Genomic DNA, 12343 nt, shown 5'->3' on the forward strand with positions numbered 1-12343 from the left:
CAGGGCCCACCGACCAGTCACCTGTGGCCCCTCCTCCCAGCTGGCCCAGCCCTGATGGGGCCCCATCCTGCTGTCTCCTCCTCCTGACAGGCCCGGCCGGGGTCTGCCCCAGTTGAGGCCTGACCAGCTGGACCCCACCCATGCACAAATTCATGCCCTGGGCCTTTAGTACTCAATAAGATTGTAATGACTATGTGTGGTGGGTACTTGAAATATTGAGGGGAATACTTTGTAAAGTATATGATTACCTAAGTACTATGTTATACACCTGAAACTAATCTATAATAATACAAGTGTAATATGCAAATCGACTGAATAGTCAAACAGCAGAACGACCGTCCAGACGACCTTCCAGACAAAGTTGGGGCTGCAGCCGCCGGGGCTGCGAGGGATCGAGGCAGCTGGCAGGCGTCGCAGCTGTGAATTTTGTGCATTGGGCCTCTAGTAGAAAATAATATTGAATGCCAACTGTAATTGAAAACTAAATAAATAAATCCAGATCTATTTAACTCCTACCCTTTCTTTTTGTCCTCATGCTATATTTCTTTACTCTGAACTGTTTGAAGTGTGCTTTCTTGAACTCTAGAGCAAAATACCTAATGTCTAGTCTTATGCTCTCAGAAATTCTGACACCTCCTGAGTCTGCCTGGCCCTTTACACTAGGGACCCAGGCACCACACTCCTCCGCAGTGTGTGAGCTTTCCAGGGTGGGGTAGTGCATTACCCCAGTCTGATGCTGTATGGAGGGGTTTGCTCAACCCAAGAAAAATGTCGAGCCAATCAGTTCTTCATTATTGGCCAGAATTAGGTCATGAAGAGCAAAAACTTCCTCTTGTTGATTTTTTTTACTTTCTGAGGGGTAATACTGTCAGAAAGACAAGTAAAGAACTTCTAAATGTTCTGCTTCTAGGCAAATGAAACTGATAGCAACCCTGTGCAGAGTCCCTTATCGCTGCTGGGTCTTGCCTGTGCCACTTTTACGATCTGCACCAGGAACACATCATCCATTTCCCCCATTTTGTGATGTATTTTCACTCTATTACTCCTGTTTCTTTCTACCTTTTCTTAATCTTTATTTTCCTTTTTTTGGACCAAGATTCATGACCATTATACAGTGATGTGTTTACTAAACAGCTACCTTTGCAGAAATTACATACTACCCATCTAGATAGGTTCTTTATTACACTTTGCCTATTGATGCAATAGTTCCATTTATAAAATTTTATACATCAAAATCTTTGAACTTGACCAGACTGTCCATTAATTCATCTCTGAAAAAGCGAAGTGGCATTTAATTTTAGCTACTGTGTTTTACAGCATTTAAAAGCTTGGGTATAATATGGCTGAGAAGACAGGCTCTCAGAGTAAGAAGTCCATATAGGTGGTTAAGAAACTTGGGTTAAGAGTACTTTTGTCTCTAAGCACCAGCTATTTAGCTTATCGTTCTCAAATGAGACCCATTTGCATGAATCTGGCAAGATGATGGACTCTGTTCTGTCTGCTAAATGCCATTGTGCATAGAATAACATTTTGAGGAGCTACCTAATGTTTCTTTCTACTTTTAACTTCACCAAAACTCTGCAGAGAGCTCTGTCCTCAAGTTCATGGATTTCTAAGCATATAGCACAATGTCACCTCCCATTCTCAAGAGGATCTTTCTTCTTCACAATGTGCTCTTCCTGATGCCAAGTTCTAGTTCTATGTTTCATTCCTCCCAGTTTTAATGATCCTTTTGGCTGATATTTACTACCTTGAGTTAAGGTTTCAAGTTCAGCTCTAGCCAGTGTGGCTCGATTAGTTGAAGCATTGTATAGTGCACTGAAAGGTCATGGGTTCCATTCCTACTCGGGGCACATGCCCAGGTTGAGGGTTTGGCCCCTGGTTGGGGCACGTGCAGGAGGCAACCAATTGATCTCGATCTCTATCTCTATCTCTCTCAAATAAATAAAAGCATGTCTTCAGGTGAGGGTTAAGAAAAAAATATTTCAATTTTACCTCATAACATTAGGTTGAACCAAATTAAAGTTTCCCTTTCTGTTGGTCAAAGACAGTTGAATATTGGCAATTTCGTATGGCTCAACCCAATGCATGTGCTGTGCATTAATACAGAAACAGCTTAAGCCATACATTCTATTTCTGACTCTTTCCACAGATGTATTCTTCTATGACTGAATAGGTACCTCTTCTACTGCTGTTCTTGTTGTCATATCTGATATCATCCATAGTAATTGATTTTATAATACTATCAGGGTATTTTTCCCCTTTCCCCTCCATTTTCAATTTAAAGTTCTATCAAATCAGCAAGGCTCTGGATAAACACATTTCCAGTTATCATAGAGAACTCTGTCCCTAGCCAAGAGCCCAGAAATCCAGTACAGTCAAACCTCAGTTCTCAAATGTTCCCCATCTCAAATAATCCAGTTCTCGACCAAGTTGTTCACAGAGAAAAATGTCTTGGTTGTCGACCAAACCTTCAGTTTTCGACCTGACAGCCCTTTCATGCTGATACCTCAGCATGACAAAAAGTGTTTCTCAGGCAAAAAACAAAGGGGAGCCCAGCCAGCATTGCTCAGTGGTTGAGCATTGACCTATGAACCAGGGCACATGCCTGGGTTGCAGGTTCAATTCCCAGTAAGGGGCATGGAGGAGGCTGCTGATCAATGAATCTCATCATTGATGTTTCTATCTCTCCCTCTTCCTTCCTCTCTGAAATCAATAACAATTTTTAAAAGGAGAGAATGCTTTTGTTGCTGGCAAAATCAACATTAGCACAATTTTAAAATATGAAGAGGTGCTAATATTGCTATGGGTGTGAAAGTGCTCACAAAACAACAATCACAGGCAATTGAATAAGTACAAAAACTGTTGTTGATTTGATAAAGGAAAAGCAGTTAGCTGGTGCTAGTATTTCCAAGGCAGTGATATATGAAAAATTCCTTTAAGGCTAGTAGGGGGTGTTTTGATAAATTTAAGAAAAGAAGTATTTATTTATAAATTAAACAGTACATTACACATAAGAAAGGTTAAAATGGGGCATCATTGGGGGAATCTGGAACTGATTAACTCAATTTACATGATTTCTAATGGGAAAAAATGATTTGGTTTTCGAACAAATCGCTTCTCAAACAGCCTTCTGTGACAAATTAGGTTAGAGCAACAAGGTTCTTCTGTATTTTAAACTATGGTCTAAACAAAACAGATCCTATTCAAAAATCCCATCTCTATAGGCAGCCATCTCATCTTCCATATATTATTTTTTATCCCAAACCACCAGTTTTCTTTTGTAAGAAGAAAACAGCACCTGATCCCCAAGTCCTTGAATTTTCTGCCCAAAACTTCATAGTCCTTGTCTCCTGTGGTAGGGCCCTCAAATCTACAGAGGTGCACCTGATAGAATAAGAGGTGGACAAGGTGGAAATGGGCAACCTTTGTTTGTTTGATAGCTTTCCCATGGCTCTCTGTTAAACTACAATGAAAACATATGATCAAAGAAAGTATTAATATTACTTCTGCATACTGATGGTCCCCTCCATATTGTCAATCAGGAAGCCATCAACCATACATTCATCTGTTCTTGCATTCATTCATTCATTCATTCAGTAAATGAATAACTGGTTTAGACCACCTACCCTCAATGAGGTTATAGTCTAATAAAGGAAGAGGTTAGGTTTACATTTATTGTATTAGAGTGGTTACAATATTAAAGATACAACACGAATGCCAAAAAAGCTTGGGGAAAGTGCTAAGATTCCAAAGTAGGGGATCAGGAGATGCTATGTGAAGAAGGTTGAACTAGACTTTAATGATGTATAGGATTTGGACATAAGGGATGAGGGGAAGGGTATCCCAGGCCAATAAATAAATAAATAACAGCAAGGCAAAGGCATGGTGGTCTTTTCCATTAATTTTCAGATAGAGTGCTTGAAGGGGGAGTATTGGGGGAAGCTGAAAAAGGTTGGTTGGAACCAGATTACAGAGGATTTCAGATATCTGGCTAAGGAGTTTGCACTTCATTCTGTAAGCCATTGAAAGGATTTGAGCTGGGGAGCGGTGAGGTCAGAGACAGACACCAGAAACATTAACCTGGCAACAGTGGGTAAATTGGATTGGAAAAGGGAGAGTCTAGGGCAGTGGCTCTCAACCTTGGTTGTGCATTAGAATCACCTGGGAATCTTTTTAAAATCCTGATTTCTGGGCCTCATCCTCCGGAAATTTTATTTCTTTGTTACTAATGTTGTGGCCCCACCCCATAACAAAGAAACAGATGATTCTAATGTGCAGCCAAGGTTGAGGACCACTGGTCTGGAGAAAGAAAGATTAATTTGGAGGCCATTATAATTTCCATATTTCATCCTTTTATAAAGCTCCACATTTTCATTAATAGCACTTGTCAGTTTGTAAATACATAATTGTTTAATGGCTGAGCCTCTCCTCAACAGTAAGCTCTATAAGGGCAGAGATCCTGTTTTGCTTCACTATTATATCCTGAGGGACTGACACATAGAATAATGTGTTTGTTGATTAATGAAAATAATGAAGAAGTTAATTGGGGTAACAGCAGTGAAAACAGTGATGGTGAAAATGAGGACTACTATAGAGAGATAATCAGAGATGATTCAACGGTTTCAAGTCTGGATGGGGAGATGTTTTAATAGTATCAAATGTGGCAGTGGGGTTGGTGAGTATGAGGCCTGTGAAAGTATAAAATCTGGTGACTTGGAAGCCATATTGATGTCTGAGAGCACATTTCAATGGAATAGTGAGGGAAAAGCCAGACAGCAAAGAAATGCCAAGGAGGAAAGTGGGAACTAGTAGAGGCAGCACAGCACAGTGGCCTATACCCTGGAGCCACTGGGTTCAAGTCCTTGCTCTTCCACTTAGCTGTACAATCTTGGCTAAGTTACTTAACCTCTCCATGCCTCAGTTTCTTCATCTATATAAAGTCCATAACAGCAGTCACAGAGTTGTAGAGAGTAAATGAGTAAACACATGCAAAGCTCTTAGAGCAGTGGTTCTCAACCTTCTGGCCCTTTAAATACAGTTCCTCATGTTGTGACCCAACCATAAAATTATTTTCGTTGCTACTTCATAACTGTAATGTTGCTACTGTTATGAATCGTAATGTAAATATCTGATATGCAGGATGGTCTTAGGCAACCCCTGTTTAAGGGTTGTTCGACCGCCAAAGTGGTCACGACCCACAGGTTGAGAACGGCTGTCTTAGAGTGATGTCTGATACATAGTAAGTGCTTTTGGAAACTTTGCTATTATTATTCAGCTCTTGCTCTCTGGCAGGGTTGTTATCCTATGGCCACTAAGTCTTGACCCCTCTTGTCATCACTGACATGACCCTGATTTTTATTCCCTTTTACCTTCTCTGTTGTTTCTTCTCTAGAATGATCAATTTCCCCCTGTGGAGTGCTCTCTGGTAGAGCCAGCAGCACGCCCTTTTTGTCTCATTCATTGACATTGCTCTACTGAACAACAGCAGGTTTCCCCTTTGACCTTTTTAGGATCTTTTTACCTTTACCTCCTGATTTCTTTTTCATGTTCCCCCTTATTATGCTTAGGAATAATACCTTCAACCTCTCCAATAAGCCAGAATAGAGAGGTACTTCATGACCCTATTTACTTTCTCAAGAAAAGTTGAAAGTTGAAAAGCTTGAATTTAATTTAACAAACACAAAGCTAGCAATTGCTCTAAAAGACAAACCTGGTACATCATCCTCTGCAGGGTGCAGGCCAGTTTTCATGCCTCCTGGTTCATGTTCCCACTGCTCTTCCATGGCCCCCTCCTCCCTCACAGAGCTCTTGCTGGGAACTACCACCAGGAACTACTATTTGCCACAGAGGGGCACCTGAACTCCTTCTGAGGGCATCTGGTGGTACGTTTGGCACATCCATTCCCATATTTCCCTAACACTATTTCTTTGTCCAACTATAAGTCATCAGAACCAGCAAGCTCTTCTTATCACAACATTTTCTATTTTTTAAGTTGTCCTAGAATCCTACCTCTCTGCCCAACTGGGAAAAGGAAATGTCTCCTGTCCTAGTCCACATGTCTCCTATGGATCCTTTGCTCCCTCACAGCAGGAACCTAGCCCCTGTCCACAAGTAATGTTTAATTGTGTATAAACGTAATGTGCTTGCTTATGTGCCATGTTCTTTGACAGCTGCATTTAAGCCTTCTATGTCACCAGCATCACTGTTTTTTTGAACTGAAATTTTACAAAAGGCATGAACTGTGTCTTTTTTGGTGCGGATTCACAATAGTATACGGCTTCATTAGATTTTCTCATCAATAGGAGATGCCTTGGAGATCATCTGTGCAACTTCCTCGTGTTTTAGATTAAGACTGTGAAGTCCAGAAAGGGGAAGATCATTCAACAATCATTTATTGAGCATCTGGCATGTATTAGCTGCTTTGAAGGATTCGAAGATCCACTGAATGCAATTCCAGCCTTCTAGGAGCTTTTCATCTAGTTGCAAAAGTATATTATGGACAAATAGCTACCATGCCAGGAAGAACTGAAAAAGTTCAGCATGAACTGCTAGAGCTGTGCAAAGAAGGGAAGGGAATGACCAGTGACATCATGGAAAATGACATGTAAGTTGGAGCTTGAAGGATTTCATAGAGATGAGGACTGGAAACAACCCACACAGAGGCCTTGGTCACAGGTAAAAAGCAAGTGGACTGGAAAAGAAAATTTAGGCCAGTGGAGGGTGTTAAATACTTCCCTCCCCCATATCCCATACCCGCTCCTCTACCAAGCTGACCCTACTGAGCTTACTAGCTTAAACCTGAATGTCACCTCCTCACAGAAGCCTTCCCTAGGCACCTTCTCTAAGCAGGTCCTCTCATTATGTCATCCTTTATCACTGTATCCTATTTATTTCCTTCATAACATGTAGCAGAATGTGCAATTATATACTCAGTCATTTACTAAGTTGTTGCCCTCCACCATTAGACTGTAAGGTCCTCGAGAGCAGGGATTGTCTTCATTCGATATGCTATTGTGTTTCTGAAACCAAGCACAATGCCTATCACTAAGTGCTCACCAAGCCATGCTCTTGTGATTATGAGGGTAGGTAGGGGCAGTGATAATGAAAACAAAGGACTAAACTGAACAGACAGTATAAATAATCAACAAACTTTGGTAGGAGGTTGGATATGATGACCAAAGGAGAGGAATCAGGTTTGGGGCTTAAGATACTAGGAAATGGTGACCCTTGGGAGTTGAGAGAAGAATGAGTGAAGGAGTCAAGGAAAAGCTGAAGTGGCCCAAAGAGAAATGAAGTCAATGGTGAGAGCAGGGACATGGCTTTTTCATCTTTCTATGCCGTTAAGGCTGAGAAAGGGGTCTTTGAATGTCATGTTTGGGACATCATGCTTGAGAGCTTTGGGCATTCAATAAACTTGTGTTGAATGAACAAATGGATGGTTAGTGAGTGGGAGCAAAACAATTTTTGGTGAGTAGACAGTGAAAAGGAGAAGAAGCTAAAAGAAGTGGCTGGCAATGAAAAGGAGACATAATTGATGGGGCAAGATCCCAGAGGAAATAGCAGGAATTCTAGAATGGAAGCTCTCCATAAAATAAAAAGTCATATTCACCACAGGTTTAGGCCTCATCAAATCTCTGCCCTCCAAGCTTGAGCCAAAGACTAGCACATCTCTTCCCTTTTACTAGTCATCTACTAGATACTGTGCTAAATGATGGAGACACAAAGATGAGTAAGACATAGTCTCTGCTCTCAGAAGAGTCAAGGAGGGGAAGACACGTGTAGAGATGGAGAATAAAAAGCTCCGAGTGTGGCAGCGTGAAAGGCAGCGCAGTGTAGCCATTAAGAGCACAGCTGCTGCAGCCAGACAGCCTGTGTTTGACAGACAGCCTGCTTTTAGCTGTAACCTCCTTGTGCCTGTTTCTCCATCTGCAACATGAAAATAATAAGAGCACCTACGTTATAGGGCTGTTTTGACAATAACAATGACAAACGTTCTTACATGGTCTAATAGAACACAAGGGATGGAAATGCCAGTTCAACCTCTGGGGTGGGAGGGAAGACAAGTGATGCTTCAGGAAAGGCAGCCTTTAAAGAGGGAGGATTCCTTTTTTTCCTTTCTTTATTGATTAAGGTATTATATATGTGTCCTTACCCCCTCCACCACCCCCCCCTTACCCCCTCTCTCTCCTCTGAGGTTTGAGCATCTGATTGATGCTTCTCTGTCTCTGGATCTGTTTTTGTTCATCAGTTTATGTTGTTCATTACAATCCACAAATGAGTGGGATCATGTGATATTTATCTTTCTCTGACTTATTTTGCTTAGCATAATGCTCTCCAGCTCCATCCATACAGGAGGGAGAATTCTTGAATTGAGTCTTAAAATATTGAGAGGAGTCTTCTAGGTAAGCAAGATGGGGTGGCAGTGAGGGCATTTATGGGCAGAAAATAAAGTGTGAGCAAAGACACAGGGTTGTGGTGCATTCAGGAAACTCGTGGCAGGAACACACGGGGACAGAGAAAAAGATGAGCAAGAGAGAAAGGCCAACGCCTGATGGAGGAAGGACCATCCTAAGGAGGATGACTGTGGGCACCGGAAGGCCAGTCAAGAAACATCCTCTTGTTCATGCTCTTCACTGCGAGCAGGCAGGTCTGAACCCTTCTTCTCAAACCACCCCCTTTCCAGTCCTTCAAAGTATGTTAGATACTTCTGGTTAGAGTGCCAGTGACAGGGGAGGGATAGGGCAGGCAGGTAGTTTATCCGGCCAAATATGCAAAGCACCAGTGGTATCATCCTGACACTGGGCACAGCTGTGCAAAGCAAGTCCCGCTGAGGTCCTTCTGTGCTCTGGCAAGGCTCGTGCACTTGGACCCTGTTCGTTGGGGAGGAGTTGAGGTCTACAGGAGTCAGTTCTGCTATTTCTTGGAATAGATGGGGAAAGAGGCTTTTGAGGGGAAATTGGATTGTGAGCTCCAGAAAGTTATTTGCGGTGATAATTAAATGTCCAAGAGGTGAAAGGAAATGACTGAATGGATAAAAGGATTCATAGAATCAAAGCCATACAATCCTAGGTCAAAACAAAGATGAAGGACAAAACTTGGGGAGACAGTGTGACTGAGTACTGCCAAGACCCAGATGTCTGGCCAGGCACCCCAGCACTCCTGCTGGGTGGCCTTGAGAAAGTTAACAGCTCTTCCAACACCTACTCAGCTCATTTCTTCAAGGTTCTCTGACATCTTGGGCTTCTAGTGGTTGTTACCAGGCAGGCCTTGTCCCTATGGAAAGGGCTCCATTGTCTTCAGTACTGACCCTCTGCTGGAGTCCCATCCTTTTTTGCTCTAGTCTCTTCCCAGCCCTCTAGCTCAACTCCCACTTTCTCCTGCATCCATTATGAGGGTCATCTTGAGCAGAGCTTCCACACTTGTTTTGGGTAAAGATTTTGTGTTCATTAGCTAATTTCTCAAAGAACTCCCACCTTAGGATAAAGTTGGACATTTGCCCCTGAACAGATATTGTATGTAGTTATGAGTATCATCCTATGATACTCATAGGTCTGTTACAGAGGAGGAAACTGAAGTGCCATGAGCTGTGCTGTCAGCAGCAAAACTGGTGAGAGACCCCAGTGTGGATGTTGTGTGAAGATGGGGCTCCAGCCATCAGGTCACAGCAGAGCTTCTAATCAGGGGATGTCTGCCTTCAATGTTCTAAGTTGCTAGGGCTTATTTTCTTCACCTGTGTCTCCTCTAGGAGGGACAGCAGCTGTGAACAGTCTCAGCACAGTGTGGCTACAGGCCAGCTCTTTGTTCCCTTTGCACTTAGGAGCAGGATTTCCTTAGATCCCACAGAGCACTTTGGGGACTCCCTTTTGTCAGGCTGCCTTCTAGCAAATGAGAGAATGTGTGGAAGGAAGCACCCTGCAAATTGTAAAGCACCACAAACTGGTAAGGATAATCATCCTTAGTGTGGTCCAGCCCATACACATCGGGACTGCTCAGTCATCTCTCTTGACCTTAAGACAGTACTTCCTCAGGCTTCTCTCAAGTTGCAGTGACATCAACCATATTATAAATACGTGATCTAGCCCAGCCAACATGGCTCAGCAGCTGAGCATCGACCCATGAATCAGGAGGTCACAGTTGGATTCCCAGTCAGGGCATATGCCCAGGTTATGGGCTTGATCCCTAGTAGGGGGCATGCAGGAGGAGGCCAGTCAATGATTCTCTCTCATCATTGATGTTCCTCTCTCTCATTCCCTTCCTCCCTCCCCCTGAAGTCAATAAAAAACATATTAAAAATATGTGATCTAAGCACCCGTCCTCTCTTCAGAGCTATAGGGATGACAGCCACCCTGCTCTACCAGCTGGGGCCTCCTTTGGGCCCACCTCCCCCTCATTTTCTCCTGGCTGTCAATGCTTTCTGGGCACACTGGTAGCTGGTATGCCAGCTTTTTCTCACCATATTAGTTTTCTGCTGCTAACTTGGCCCTTGCTTTCTTTAACAAACCACTTTGCTGAAGCAGGCATCTCCAATCTTGTGTACTTTTAGGGAAATGTCAGCATTTCACCACCAAGGGCAGTGCTATTTGAAGCAGTATTTGGGGGCCTGTGTGGAGGACTGCGAATATAACTTTCACAAAGGACCTGCTATGGCCACTGGGATCTAGAACCATCCAGAGAACAACTGATTCGTTCCGCTGATGATTACTAAGTAGAGAACCTTTTGGCCCCCAAAGAGTGGTTTGAGACATTTTTTCCCACTGCTGTGACCCCAACCCTTCCTTCCCAACTACTCCAAGAAGGTCTCTGAGCCACAGTTCATTGCAACTATCGTTTATTAAAAAATATATGTCTCCTTGGAAGGAACACTGGTAAACCAACTAGTGTCATGCTTACTTTGAATCTTTGCTTTATTTCCCTGGGAGGGGTAGAGGGTTGAGTATCATTCAAACTTATATCAGTTACTTAACATCAGTGAAATCAACACTCCCTGCTTACCCCTCCTCATCAGTCATAATCGGCCATCACTTTACCCTCTCTGCCTTCAATCCAGTGTACGGCCCAAGTAAAGCTGCTGCCCTTTCTTTACCCTCATCTGGGCCCCACACTTTACAGTTACCCTCATTATGCTGGTAGGAGAACTGTTACCATATTTCCTAAATTTGGCTGGTAGCACTCAAAGTGTCTTCAACATGGTGTCATTTGCACTGCTCATAACACAATGGCCTAGAAACAAGACCCTAAGGGGCCAAGCACATTCACTCTCTTCTCCGTGTCATGCCTCCAGTGTGGAGGTGACTGAGGCACGGTGGCTTCAAAGGAGCATGGTGGGGAGGGGCCTGAGCCACACCTGTCACCTGAATTTGTGGTCAAAGAAAAACTTGACCACAATCATTGCCATCTGATTCTGGGAAGGGCAACAGGTTTCATGTGTTGCCAGTAAATGAATCTTGGCTCTCCAGCTCAAAGTGACAGCATGAAAGTGGGCTTCCTCCTTGAAATAACAGTAAGCTACCAGCTGTGGGTGAGGGGGCCAGAGTAGAGCATATGAAGCAGCTGCAAAAGAAAACCAAATCAACTTCTCCTTACACGGCTGGCCAAGGCCAGTGCTGTCCCAGCATAGAACGGGAAGGCAAGCAACTCCATCCCTGTCAGTGGCCCCATGAGGGGGCCTCAGCTGAGCCCACCATGTCCCAGGCAGGTGAGTAAAGGGCCACATTGCAATGCAGAGCCTCAGGTCCTACTCTCACTTCTCACCAGCCCCCACTTCCTGACCTGCTGATTCGATGGCCCAGTCACCTTCTCTGTCACAAGGCCCCGGCGATTCTACAACATCATGAGCCATTAGAACACTGTCAAACTGGATTCTACGCATTCACTTAAATAGTAAAAGCAAAATTTGGAATAATGAAAAGGCTGACACAGTAGCACAACATGGTTTTGGTTTAACAGCAGCTTAAAAATGAACAAAAAGGAAATCTCTCATGCAGACACATCAGGTGGCAAAAACAATAGGCAATTTAATATGGAGTATCGTTAGCCATTCTCTCTCTTTCCATACACAGTGCTGACTGCTCCTCAGGGGCAGCAGCTGCTTCCCGGTCAAGTCTCCAGGCCTCTTGGCCCAGGCCAAGGCCTCTCTTGCAGGCCTCCACTGGTCCCCTGCAGAGAAAACCCCAGCTCTCAAGAGAATGACCAAGTGTGAGGGCCCTTGGTACAGCACTTACTACCACTTTCAATCCCTCCCCAACCAGTTGGGGTATAAGATACCATCTGATTGGAATATGAAAATTAAAGCATTTCTCTAATAGCACAGTACCATTGCTGAAGTCTCCATAGGTTTTCT

At 43.5% G+C, this 12343-nt stretch overlaps 1 pseudogene; it reads left to right on the top strand.

The window, feature by feature from the left end:
* The window catches only part of LOC102760275, a 16578-nt pseudogene extending 5914 nt beyond the window's left edge, over positions 1-10664 (top strand).
* Positions 10665-12343: the final 1679 nt, after the last annotated feature.

This window comes from Myotis davidii, unplaced genomic scaffold, assembly GCF_000327345.1.
Source record: "Myotis davidii unplaced genomic scaffold, ASM32734v1 scaffold1285, whole genome shotgun sequence".
Lineage (NCBI taxonomy): Eukaryota > Metazoa > Chordata > Mammalia > Chiroptera > Vespertilionidae > Myotis > Myotis davidii.